Source organism: Cupressus sempervirens, chromosome 6 (genome assembly GCF_028749045.1).
Source record: "Cupressus sempervirens isolate cs-2001-9-10 chromosome 6, ASM2874904v1, whole genome shotgun sequence".
Classification (NCBI taxonomy): Eukaryota; Viridiplantae; Streptophyta; class Pinopsida; order Cupressales; family Cupressaceae; genus Cupressus; species Cupressus sempervirens.
In genome coordinates, this window is record NC_143123.1 from 355,532,579 (window position 1) to 355,547,069 (window position 14,491).

Consider the following 14,491-nt stretch of genomic DNA (forward strand, 5'->3'; position numbering starts at 1 on the left):
TCTGAGAACTTTGCTTATAACCGTCTCTTCTTTGATATCACCTCCAGATGCCCTGATTGCATTGACACATGCTTTGATTCTATCAACATATTTTGCAATGTTTTCATCCTCTCTCATTCTCATTTGATCAAATTGTCCTCTTAGACTTTCTGCTTTTGCTCTTTTCACATTGTCATCTCCTCCATAGATTTCTTTCAGCTTGTTCCACATGTCAAAAGCGGTTTGGCAATCCTTGATATCATCAAATTCTTCATAGCTTAGTGCAGATGCAATGTCTATCATCATATTGTTATGAGTCTTCTTTTCAGCAGTATCATTGACAGATAATGTGCCAGAAGGTTCTTTGTATTTTTCATCAAGATATTTCAGTCCTGTATCACCAATAGTAGCCAAATGAAGTTTCATCAATCCTTGCCATGCAGAGAAGTTATTTTTGTTGAGTCTTGGAATTTCTCTCTTGTAAGACATCTTGATCTTTGGCTTAGATCTTTGAAATCTTTTCCTGCAAGCACCAATAAGCTCTGATACCAATTGTTGGAAATGAGAATGAAGTAACTGAGAGGGGAGGGGTGAATCAGTTACTACAAAAACTTTTCACACAAGTCCCTTAAGATGTCAAAGGAAATACTCATTGCTGATACTCATATAATCAAACTGAAAATGCAAGAAACAAGAGACAAGAGACACCAGATTTAACGTGGAAACCCAATATGGGAAAAACCACCAATGTAACTAGTTACTGTTTTTCACTCTTCTGAAGTGAGCCCTGTTAGGAGCCAACCTTGTTAAAGGTTACAAAACACACTGTTAGGTGTTACCTTGTTAGAGGATTTAATCACCCTGCTAGGAGTCGCCTTGCTAGAGGTCTTTAGATCAATTCAACTGAATTGCCACCTTGTTAGAGGATTTTACAAAAGGCTGTTAAACCCACTCTGTTAAGAGATTTGAAAACACTGTTACAATTGTTAGAAAGTAACAATGAGTGATCTGAAATAAATAAAACTTATCTTTGCTGATACAGATCTCTGTTCTGTTCCTCTAGATCCTCTCTGATCAAATGCAACTCTGCATCTCTGATCCTTCAAAAACTTGCTCTGACCTTCCTTATAATTCGCATATTAGATATTCAATCATATCTGCTCGCTTTTTCACATTCATACTTCCATTCTTTGAATTCGCAACTTGATCCTTCATATATACCTTTCAGATTATTGAGTCAGCTCAAATACAAGTTATAATTATAAATAATTGTGCTATGAGTCAGCTTCATACATTACATAAAGTAATTAACTTTAATTACTTAACCTTTGAGAAATCCTTCGCTGACCGACTTAACTCGGTAAATACTGCACAGAAAATAATTCCTGTGTTAACCGACTGAGCTCAGTTAATACAGAGAATTTCGTGAAATCCTTCACTGACTAACTTAACTTGGTAAATACTGCACAGAAAATAATTCCTGTGTTAACCGACTTAGCTCGGTTAATACAGAGAATTTTGTGAAATCCTTCACTGACCGACTTAACTCGGTAAACACCAATTTCTCCGACTTGCCTTTGATGACCGAGTGAGCTCGGTTAACACTGTCTGCTTCTTTTCTTCGATGACCGAGTCAACTCGATAAATACTGACAACCTATCTTATATCCTTTGTTTACCGAGTGAGTTCGGTAAACATTGTCTTTCGGCAACAAATCCTTTGATTACCGAGTGAGCTCAGTAGACTCTGTCTGATGACTGATATGACATTTGTGTAACATCAAAGACAATCATGCAATTATCAATTGTATCCAACATATGATTTAAAAGTATTAATGCTTTAGATCTTTTTAATTAAATTGTATATGGTTGCTTTATTTTAAATAATCGATTGTTTTTATTCGAAAGTGAAATGATTTAGTTAGTGAAGATAGTTAGTGGGGATGTTATATTAGGGATAAATAATGTATCTCACTTTATAATTGTATCATGAACTTAACAATAAGATGAAATTCATATTATGATTGGAAAATTGTATTTGCTGCTTTATTTGATTTGATGAAACATTAATGCATCTTTGAGTAATAAATCCTTAGGTAATGTATTAAGGTAGTGTTAGGGAAGCCTATGTCTACATTTTAATATACCTATAGTTTAACTTGTAAAATGAATATATAGAATCATGTCAAACCCCAATTGTCATGTGAGCCTTAGTCAAACATGCATCAACATAGTGGACTTATTGACCTTTAAAAAAAAATCCGTGTATCTTAGCCCCATTATTTTGGGCATGACATTGATATAGGAAAATATTCCTATTTTTCCCTTTGTAGGAACTAAAAATCTGCATGAGAACACTTTATTGAGTGATCATTTTGCACAATTCTTAATGAAAGAAATCCTCTGAGATCTCTCTCTTGAAAAGTTGATCAATGACAAAATCCAAGGTTCTAGATGGCTATTTTACAACCTGCTAGGTAACTCAATTGAAGATAAATGTGAATGTTCACATGGAGGTCTTTGCTGGTACCCACCAATCTGCACAACTTTGCTTAAATGTAACCACAAAAGAGATATATTTTTGTATTTTTTGTTAATTTCTAAATAATGTAACTATATGAATTCCTATTTTAATCAAATGTTCTAATATGAATTCCTATTTTTTTATTCCTTGCCTCCCTTTTTTTTAAGAGTGAGAGCTCTTCTAATATGACTCATAATAAAAGAACTAATAAAATAAATCTATTTACATACAAACTAACTCTCTAAATGGTGTTAAGCAAGTCTCCACCCTTTTTTTTATCAAGTACTGGGTGTATGAGCTTCTACATGACTAAAAAGAATAAAAGAAGAAGGATATAAGAAGATAGAGGCCATGAGATGATCTAGGAGTCACTGAGAGCTCTAAAAATGGAAGCTTAAACTTCTCTAGGTGTTTTTGGGAGTTGAACTACCATCAAAATGTGCTTCTGATGCATAGAACAATCTAAAATAGTAACTAAAAGTTAACTATCGATGCACTGCTTCTTATTCAAAATTGTTGGTGCACTTCTGAAAAAAGTGCACCTTCAAAAAGTGCTCCTTGGAAAATTTTACCTTCAAAAAGTGCTCCTTGGAAAATTTTACCTTCAAAAAGTGCTCCTTGGAAAAGTGCACCTTGGTGACAGGACCCAAAAATCCAAAAATTCTTCTAACTATCAGAACTTTATTTCCAACATCCAGGTTTTCTTCCCTTTTATACCAAAATGATATTCAAATGCTTTCTTTTGAATTTCTTTATTATCTCCATTACTTCCTTAGCCTCTAGTAAATCTAATGAATCATGCTTATTTCAAATTACTTGTCAATAGTTTCTCCCTTCTATTCTCATATCCACAAAATCCTCAAGCTAAGAATCAATTTCTAATAATGCTTCTTCTATTTTGAAAGCTTTTCTAATATCATCTTCTGATGAAGTTTTCTCAAATGTATCCTTAAATTTTTGAACTACTATTTGTACTAAGGACAATTTTGTCTTTGAATCACCTTCAAAAATCTCAAGGCTCGCAATGTTGTATTATTTATCCACTTCCAAAAATTTCTCTCAAATCTTATTGTTTATTTGTTGAATATCCTTGCGTAGTCCTTCCATGACTTTATTCCCAAAAGATATCTTCTCTATCCAGCCATATAAATTATCTAGTTCCTTCACCAATTATATTTTCATAAACTTCCAGTACTTTTTCCCTTTAATAGATTTGAGTGTTTTAAATTCATTGGCCTAGGTACATACCTCATCCATTAGCCCAAAATTATGGTTAATAACGACAACCAATTTGTAAGCATTTTTCTGGATGTTGTGCAAAAGGTTCAAATTACCTTGTATTATTTGCACTCCCCTTTCCTCCAAATTGTGATGCTATTTTTGAAAAGCATCCAAAAAGGAATCCATTTGTGGCCCTGTCTCCCTAATTTCCAATGCATTTTCTAGAGAAATATCAAGATACACAAAGTCTATTGGCTCCATTACCTCATTTAGGTAATCAAGAGCTTTAAAATATCCACCATAGGCTTACCCATTATGACCTCCTTCATCTAATAGTCCTTTAGAGTCAACTCTTCAATGTATGGATGGGGAGGTGGAATGAAAATGTGTGCTAGGAGGTCTTGATCTTGATTATTCATTATGAAGGCAAGTGTTCTAACATCACCCTTAAGTGGCTCAAGTTTCTAGGTTGCCTTTATTAATTCCAAAATTTCCTCCTTTTTAGTTAATTCTATCTATCTCTTTTGTTTGAACATAACCTCCTTCTTCAACCATGATGGTTTCATGCCCATTGATGACATATATTGTACTAAAGAGGTTGGTTGTACTGTAGGTTCCTTTCCCTTATTGCTCTTCTCCAGAGTCTTCTTATGTTGAGGAAGAACTCTAGAGAATTTTCCTATATCATGTTGGGTTGGATACCTCACCTCTGTATGTAGAGGATCTTATTTCCTTTCTTCTACTATCTATCCTTCCTTGGATACTTCATTGACATGCAACATATTCTCCTTCTACTAGATTTTGACATTTAGATTCAATCACTAGAGGAGGTGGATCCACTCATCCTTGATCTATTAATTTTTGCATATCCTATGCTAGTGGGCAGGGGGGGAATGCCAAGAGGTCCTTGTGGTAGTGGAAGTAGTTGACTCCAATCTTACCCCAATGGCTCCTTCCTAAGGGTGTCCCATATTTTTTGTCCTACCATCTCGATGCCTACAGACGTAAAATCAAAGTTTGAGAGGTCAAAATTTTCTTCCCCCTTGCCCTCGATTTCTACAATCTATTTTTGTTTCTCATCTTCAAAGGTCTAAACCTAGATGGGCTCCCTATGGATAGATGGAGGTATCTAAGTTGAACTTCTTCTCCTCTCTTCTTCAACCATAGTAGTTGAGTGAGTTCTCTTACTCAAAGGTACAATTTTAATTTTTTCCCTTCCTCCTCATATTCCACCTCATGGATGGTTTTTGGAATTTGTGGTAAGGGGTTACTCTTCTTATTTAGCCTCCTATTCACACCTACAACCATCATCTCTATTGAGGCTCTTTTGGGCACTGATAGGGAGTCTTCTTTTGCTAAGGCTCGAGGTGGTAGAATTTTTTTTGGTGCCTATTGCACCTTTTCTTTCTCTTGTTGAGCTTGTTCTTCTTCAATACCTATTTTTTCTTGTGCCACTTACTCTTTCTCTCTCCTTCTAGGGGCTCCCTTTATCTTCTTACCCTTACCCTTTTGTGTTTCAAAATAATCAACCTCCCTCTCATGCTAGTGTACCATCTTTGGCTTCACTAGTGATTTGGTAGGATAAGTTGGTATGGTGACCTTTGTTCCTTTTCCTTTCTTTGGTTAGATTGTAGCCTAAAGAGTTAGGGCTTGAGGAATTATATCCATCCAAAAAGGTTTCCTAATTCATTCACTTGTCAATTGAACCACATGTTGACCCTGATGATTAATATCATCATTCCCCTCACGCCCAATTTTTGCATTTCCAATGGGTCTTTCATAGATCTTGTCTTTGTTGCACAAGGGATCTATTATCTTAGGGACATCCTTGCCCTATTCTTTGAGGGGTTTCTACATGTTTAGTAACTTTTTTGCTAGCTTTAGGCTCATCCTACAATAGTCCCTAATGCAAATATCATAGTCATCTATTGCATTCAGCCAATGGACTTCCAAGGCCTCTTCATATAGAAATTTCTTCCCCAACCAATGTTGTACCATCTCGATGTTGTCAAAATATGGACGAGGTGCCTGATAATCCTCAAGAGGATATTGATCCCATTTTGAATCAAATGTAGCAATATATTGCTTTTGCATCACCTCAAAGGCTCTAATGGTGATCAACCACACCCATGTCTTCTTGTGTTTTTTCTTACCTGTCATATGTCGAGGTAAGTCGTTAGGCTATTTCAAGTAATATCAAACTTTTAGATGGATATCATGGGAGCTTCTTTGGGAACAAGTGAGTATCAACTACCTAGAGATATGTGAAGGTCTCAAACTAGATGTAGTAAGACCCAACCTCTATTATCCATGTTACAACTTCTACTCACATCATCTTTGCATATTCCCTCTTAATGAACCTAATATTGATAAATATGAAACCATCATTGACCACCCTATATTCCACACTTTGTAGTGGGATCTTCTTTTTTACCAGCTGTGGATATACTACATAAGGCCAAGTATTTTCATCCTATATGCTTCCCTTTCTATACAATCCTAAATAAGCCATAGTCCTTTCTGCCAAGAGATACACCATGTATGAGATCATATAAAAATGGGGGTCATTCTTCATTAAGATCAATTACTCATGCAAATTTTCATTGAGAATTATGGCCCAATCAATAGGAATCTTTCCCATCCTAATGGTTTCTATAAAGTGTACCATCTATGTTTCCAACTGACTTGATGCAACAATGTCCATAGCTCTACTCAAGAGAACTATTGAGTATCCAATATCATCAATCATATATCCACATGTCATATCAACTTTCCCCACTCTTTAGTCTGAGGGTGCCCTGTCAATTAGGTACTTTGATTGTACCAAATCCTTGGCCTCTAATTAATCTTCCCTATACCACTTGTCTACACCCTTATAGGAGATTTGAAGGTATTGATCTATTTGTGGAAGGTGGAAGACCTTCTCAATATTTTACAACATGAGATCTAGGACTATCTCTCCTATTACACTCTTGATGGCCTTCTCCTTAGGCATGTAGTGATGTGTTAAGGTCATGATTAATTCAAATGATTGAACTGATGTTGCGTGAGAAGCCATGTCCATCAACCCATTTCAGATTAGAGGTGAAACCATACCTAACTTCTCCTTATGGTTGTTGCACAACATGAAAAAGTGAGACAAAGAGATAACTTCAACAAATGATCATTAAGAATAATACTAGCTTGCAAAAAATAGTCCCATTAGAATATAAAATAAAATTAATCAATGATTAATGTTATCTTTTACTATTGCTTTCTCTTCATTTTGGACATTTACAAAAACACACTGCCAACAAATTTTCTATGTATATTTATCTCCTATGTCATCTCTAAAACCTCTTGCATGTCTACATAATCTTTTTTGTCTTTATTCAATTATTTCTTTGAATCTATCCACTCCTTTATAACCCCATCTCATTCCACATCACATATCATAATCAAACAATAAAATATAAGATGTAAGAAGGCTTCTTCATGAGCACACTATGTACTAATATTAGAATATTTTTTATTAATCTATATTTTCTTTCATATATCCCTTTGTATCTATTTAATTGTTTCTTTGACACTCTAACCCCCCCTCTCTAATTTTCTCTCTATATAAGTTTCTCTCTCTCTCTCTCTCTCTCTCTCTCTCACACACACACATATATATAGACACACATAAATGAAAAATATCTCTACAATAAAGCTCTTCGAATTTTGGGTGAAAATGAAAAATCTTTAAAATTTCTTTGCATTTTTTTTGTAAGTACTAAGAATAGTCACTCCATTTTGTATTTTCACTTCAAAGTGAAATTATTTCTATTTTGTGTTTTCACTTCAAAGTTAAAGTGTTTCACGATTGGATGGAAATATAAGTATTTTTATTCTAACCCTCTTTTACATTACTTTCTTCAATTCATACTTGTAAAGTTGTAATATGCAATTTCCTTCTAATTCTAAATGTTCTATCTTTAGATTTTCTATTTAATTTTTCACCGTCTCATCTGTGTCAAATTTTTTTTTCTATTTTCATTAAAAATGATGAGTTTATATATTTTATGTAGAAAATTATTAAATTTTTCAAAGTACTCATCTACAAATAATAAGAATATGAAACAACATTAATAATAAATAATGAAGTCTAAATGAAGCATTCTTTTTAACCAAAACCATTAAAATTTAATTTTAGAATTCATTCATTCTTATATGAACTATTGAATTGAAGTTGTATATCTTAAATTTAAATTATCAAAGTAAGACTTAACCCAATATTATAATAAGGAAGTAATTAAAACACATATACTTTTACTAAATAGCAAATTTGACACACCTTATGAGAAGATTTTATCTACACCGTTTCTCAATTTTTGAATTGGTTATTGGATAAAATTATTTTCAAAGTCTGACAGATAACACTATTTTTTCATCACTATGGAAAACTATTAAAGTTGTTAAAGTTTTACCATTGTACACACCATTAAAATATTTTCCAACTATTTTTGACAAAAATATATGAAAACTCTGAAAATGTGTCATGTAATTTAAATTTTAATAATTACCAAGGATTCCAAGAAAATTTTAAGATAAAATAAATTTCTAAATATATAAAATATTTCAAGATTTAAGATAACAATATATGAATATTATATTTTTTAATTTGTATAATTAGAATTTAAAAAACTTAAAAAATTTCTAATTTTTTTTTAGTTAAATTCTAGTTATTAAATATAACATTTCTTATAATCTACAATTTGAATATTAGAATAATACTACATTACTCAAACTAGGACATTTATAAAAACATTCCATGGAGAATTTTATTTCCCAAAAAATAGTCAAATTTCAACCTTATAATAATTATAATACTACTATAGTACTCAAACTATGAAGTCTTTAACCAAAGAAATGATACTTCCTTCACACATTCTTAGACTTTCTAAGATAAATTTGGAGAACTTTAACTAACACAAATAGGTGAGATTAAAGAAAATGAAACTGTTTCTTTTGCCTTCTCAAAATTGAGATGCAAGGTTTGTAAAGATGTTTTACATTTCATTAAAATTAAGAATAAATGTTTTTCAACACACACCCCCACAACTCAACCCATCATTGAAAAGATCAGTGCTCAATGCAATAGTTTGGACTTCATATCCCTGTGAATACAGAGCTCCCATCCATGCATCGTGAATACTCCAAATTTTCACTGACGTGGTGTTTGTAAACAAATTTGTCAGAGTAGAATTCGCCCAATTTGTCAGAGTGAATACTCATATGATATAATTTTTAAAGGATTTTCAAATAAAAATCTAAAAACTTCAAAGATCAGGAGAAAATCATTCAAGATGAATGCACCACACACCCTTACAACCTTCTTCAATAAACAAGATTGATAACAAAGGTGATCAAGGACTACGCTTGAAACCAAACAGTATTACCAAGCACATTCATTAACATTTATAAACACTCACACAGTACCATGAGAATGTTTACTAAAATAGATAGCAATTTTGATTTTAGAATAAGAAACCCAAAGCATATCTCATTCCATTTCCTTGCACCAAGAAGACAAAAGATATTTTCAATTTCAGAGATAAAAGGTGTACATACTTTCCAAAATTTATCTCTTAATCAAAATTTCAGCATAGTGTTCCCTTATTTTTCAAACCAAAAGGTCCCTTTACAAAGCCCAAAAGAGCCCTTATATAGACATAGAGGTTAATAATTACCTCTTTGTAGTTAATAACTGCCTCCCAAGTACATGATTTGGGTGAGGTTAATTAACCTCAAATAACAATGACCACTAGTCGAAATGTATAGCTTGGAATATGTCTTCAAATGGTTGAATCATTAGCTTGTTGAGTTATTTGATGTAGACACTTCTTTTTGATCATCTATGTACTTCCTTGTAGACCTCCTTGTCATGTTGAATATCCCCTACCTGGGCATATGCTAGGAGAACACTTGCAAAGGCAACAAGGCATGGCTTCATACCTGCTTTCCTCATTTCCTTGAAGAGGATCAAAGTTTCCTCAAAAAATCCACTTTGAGTATATCATAAAATCATTATATTCTAGGAGACAAGATCTCTCTGAGGTAGTTGTTCTTCAAAAACCACCAAGGCCTCATCAAGCTGTCAACTCTGTGCATGTCCAGCAATCACTATGTTCCATGAAACCAAGTCTCATCTGGGCATATCCTCGAAGATTTTTTGAGCATCACCAACTCATTTATTTTGAGCATATGTTGCAATAGGTTGATTCCACAAAACCAAGTTCCTTCTAGGCATATGGTCAAACATACTTTGAGCTTTATCAATGTGCCCATTTTGAGCATATGATGTAACCATTGTTGATCAAGACACCAAATTTTTCTCAGGTACTCTATCAAAACTTACACAACCCTCCATTAAAAAACATTGTAATTTTTCCTCTATAATTTACAATCTAACAGAGGTCTATATGTTGCTCCAATTGGGCATGCGTAGAGAGGCTAATGGCAACTAATGTGAGATATAGCTTCACATACCATCATCTACATAGGTAGTGGCTCCTTCTATATTTTCTTCTCAAGCTACAATGATATTTACCTTTACACCTACCAAATTGGATTTACTAAAGGTGTCAAGAACCTTTCCAATTCATCCATATCAGGCTCATAGCAAAAATCATTTGATTCCTTAACATTCTATCAATTGGGCAATCTGTCAAACATTTGTCTAGCACCAATTGTGATCGATAACTACAAACATTCTGCCATGAAAGCTCTTAAGAAGCCTTCCCTGTCGGCACCTTCAAGGTTGAGATTTGGTGATAGAGTGGACAGGTGACATATAAATATTTGAAGAAACCTCAGGCTCAGTTTCCTTTTCTTTAAACTATCTCTGCCCTGCAAGCTTAAAGATAATAATGTACTATTTTGTGCATGCTGCGGTAGTCTAAAAATCCATTGTTAATGTATTATTATATAGTCTCGTTATCAAATGAATGTATAGCAATCAGCCTAGAAGTGGAAGCTATTTATGTTCACCTATGGTGACATACAAGATGGATTTTATATGATCATTTCTCTTCCTCACATGAATAGAATAGTGTGTTCCTTTATTAAACTTGAAACTTGAAACAGTTTGAAAATTTCTTGAGCATCTACCAACATCTGCACCAATCACACATTTAGCAGGAGTCAAGCAACCTTTTTAGTGAGTGCTGAAATGATAGCATAATAATATCTATCACAATCCAAAAACCAAAAGTTTGAAGGCTTTATATTGCACATTGTAGGAGTATTTTAGTTTGCCATGGTTTATGCTATTTGTACAATCCACCCTATTATTTGGAGGCTTATAAACTCTTACTTCCCTTGAGACTAATTTACTGATTTGATGCCTTGGTTTTCATTTGGAGGGTACCCAATTAATCACCTTTATAAATCATTCAGAAGTCAAGTATGCAGCTAAGAAGCTTCTCATTGTTTATGTAATTTAAACCACCTTTTACTGCACATGATGAATCATCAAGGACTCTGTCTGATTCATTTCCATGGTTATTTTCAATTGCTACCATGTACATGTCTGACTTCTTATGGGAGAGTTTTCAAACAAGTTAATAACTGCCTTGTACAGGTTAAGAAAAACATGTTTTTGGACGTTATCATTAACCTTTTGAGAGGTTAATGAAAACATGTTTTTTATGGTTATCATTAACCTTTTGAGAGGTTAATGAAAATGTGTTTTTGATAGGTATCATTAACCTTTAATAACTTGACGCTCAGAAGTCAAATTTAAAAATTTCAAATTCTATGTGGAGCTGAGAACGAGCTGGAGACATGAAAGTTTTTAGAAACTCAAAAATTCAAAGATAAAATGGCCAATTTAATGCATAAAACTAGGAAAGTTTCAAAAAATAATCATAGCTTATAAAATTGAAACAGTTTTATAATCGACCAACAACTGGCTCTAACTAGGCACAAGGACTGACAAGGATGAAGCTCAAATCCAAAATAATTAGAGCAGTGCTTTCACTTTGTAAAAGAGGGAACAAACACCAAAAATGAGATAGTAAAAAGATTAACTAAAGCACCACAAACTCCTAACTAGACTATGTACAAGGAAGGTTTCCCTACCTCCAGTGACTCAAGGTATAATCATGCAAATCCATTCATAGGGTGGGGAAAATAAATACCATGGTGCACCAACATGTGACAATTCTTAAGCTTCCATGGATTCGAATATAAGTGTGCTACTTGAATACTAACTCTAAAGTTCATAGGACACCCCACATCTCTGGATGAGAGAGCATATCCAAATAACCAGGCTTCATAAAAAATCTCTGACTTTAAAATCAAATATGCTTCCTATTGCATGTCATAGATGACTTCATTTTGAAAGAGTTGAAGTATAAGGCTCTCGAGTTTCTTAATGCATTTTTTATCTTCTCTTGTGGTTCGCGAACCCTCTTCTTTTTCCATGGGCATGGTCATGGTTGAATCCTCTATAAAATTATTTCAACTAGGATGCACATCCATGTTATATTGAATTTTCCCATGATCTATTTCTTCTTCATTATCTTCCAAAAGATCGTCTTGAAGTCTTAAGTACTGCGAAGTTATACAGTTATCATGGTCAACATGGTTGGTCATCACTTCAATTTCCCTTCGATTAATATCAAAATTATCCTTCTGAAGATCCTTTTGGTGACTAAGACTCAAAGATATCAAACCTCATATTGGATTGCCTTCATCTAATCTGTGGTGTGAAGCAACTTGTGGAGTTATGGCCAGAAAACCTTGTCTTTGAATACCAACTTGAGAATCATCAATAGAAATGCTTTTCTCTGAGAATAAAGGATTAAAGTAAACACTTTCTCCATAGAGGAAGTTACCATCCAAAGCTTTTGAGCACAAACTTGGGATAAAAGCATCATTAGAGTTTCCTTCCTTAGATTCCTCCATGAGATCACCTACTAACTCATTACTTTCTTCATAATGGTTATTCTTCTCATAGAAGTTATTTGGCATAGAATTTCCTATTTGATGAAAAGACTCAAAAAGAGGATTTCCTTGAACTTTGAATGATCCATAGGAATTTGATTTCACTTTCGTTGGAATAGGGGAACTTGTCTTCATATCCATATAGCTTTCATCTTCAATATGCTCAATGATATCTATCTCCTCTTGAATCATCATTTCTTCTCCAAGACAATTTTCATGAATTGTGAAAGTTGGCATGCATGATAAAGAATTAAGATTACACAGTTCATCTTCTTCTCCTAGAAGTTGATTTTTAACTTTTTCATCAATTGACCATTTAATCACAAGTTCATCAATATCATCAAATGTAAAGGTCTCCATTTCCTTAGGGAAAGCAGATATTTGTAGAAGTTCATGGCTGCTTTTATCTCCATCAATGGTAGTGGTTTCTGATTGTCTCATGACAACTAATGTATTGATGTTGTCAATAGATTCATAATCATGAATGGTCATCAAAGGATGATTTGGAAAATTTTCTCCACATAGGAAGTCATCATCTAAAACATCTAGGCACCAAGAAGGAATAAAAGTTGTATGAAATTCACCTTGATCCACATTTTCCTCATCTTCAATCATATGTTGTGTAGTTTCCCGAGATTTCAATATTTCTTTTTCTTTCCCATTAGGATTGAGATGATTGAATAATTTCTCTTGGATTTTGAAATCTTCACAGCCATGTCTTGATACATTTAAAAACCCTTCTTCTCCTATAAACTCTCTTTCTCAACCATCTCCTTTATTACACATAGGATCCTTGTCTTCTTTCAAGCATGAAGATTTAGATGAATCCTTTTTAATATTTTGATTGGAATATGTTCTACTATCAAGAAAATAATTCTTGCATGGGTCTTCTTTCTCAAGTTCTTGAAATGTTTGAAGTAAAGAAGGATGTACTTTGTTAGGATCTAGGTGTGCATTGCCATAGAAGCTTTTTAAAAATTCAACTTGATTGGGATCAAAGGAAGTATGACTTTGATGAGCAATAGGTGCAAGTATGGGGACACCTTTTTTGACCACCACTATCCATTTTTGATTGACAAGAAACACTTTTATTATCAAGTTCTTCCTTATGCTCACATGTGGAACTTCCTTCCGAAAATGATTTGGGTCTGTGAGAGAAAAATTGATTATCTTTACCATCTTCTTCATCTATTTTATGCAAAGTTCAAAGAAAAGATGGATGAATCCCTCCTGGGTCTAGTTTTCATCCCCCATAGAAACTTTTCAAGAAGCTTGCCCACTTAGGATCAATATGATTTTGCTGAGATATAGGTGCATGAAAGAAATTTTTAGTATTCTTCATTGTTGATTTAGATGAAGTACATTTTTCGGCAAAGCCTTCTTTATCTTTATACGCTGAATCTTTTTCCAAAAAGGATTTTTGATCATGAAAAAGAAAACCATAATTCTTTCCATCCTCTTCTTCAATCTTTTGAAAAACTTGAAGTAATTGGGGATGAACCATTTTAGGGTCCAACCTCTTGCCGCCATAGAAATTCTTCAAGAATTCAACTTGCAGAGGCTCATCAGGAATCTGTTTCTTGGGATACAAAAAGTATTCATCATCACTATAACTATCACTATCACTTTCAACTTTTCCTTTGTACCAAACCATGATTCTGAGTTACCACCTTCAAAGAGTCATTGATAATCAATCTCTAAAATAGAGTCGCCAACCTTCGTTCTAGGGAAGGTACCTTTTATCAATCATGTTATTGATTATTGTTCACTTGGTTTTGGATTTGACCAAGATTTTGCT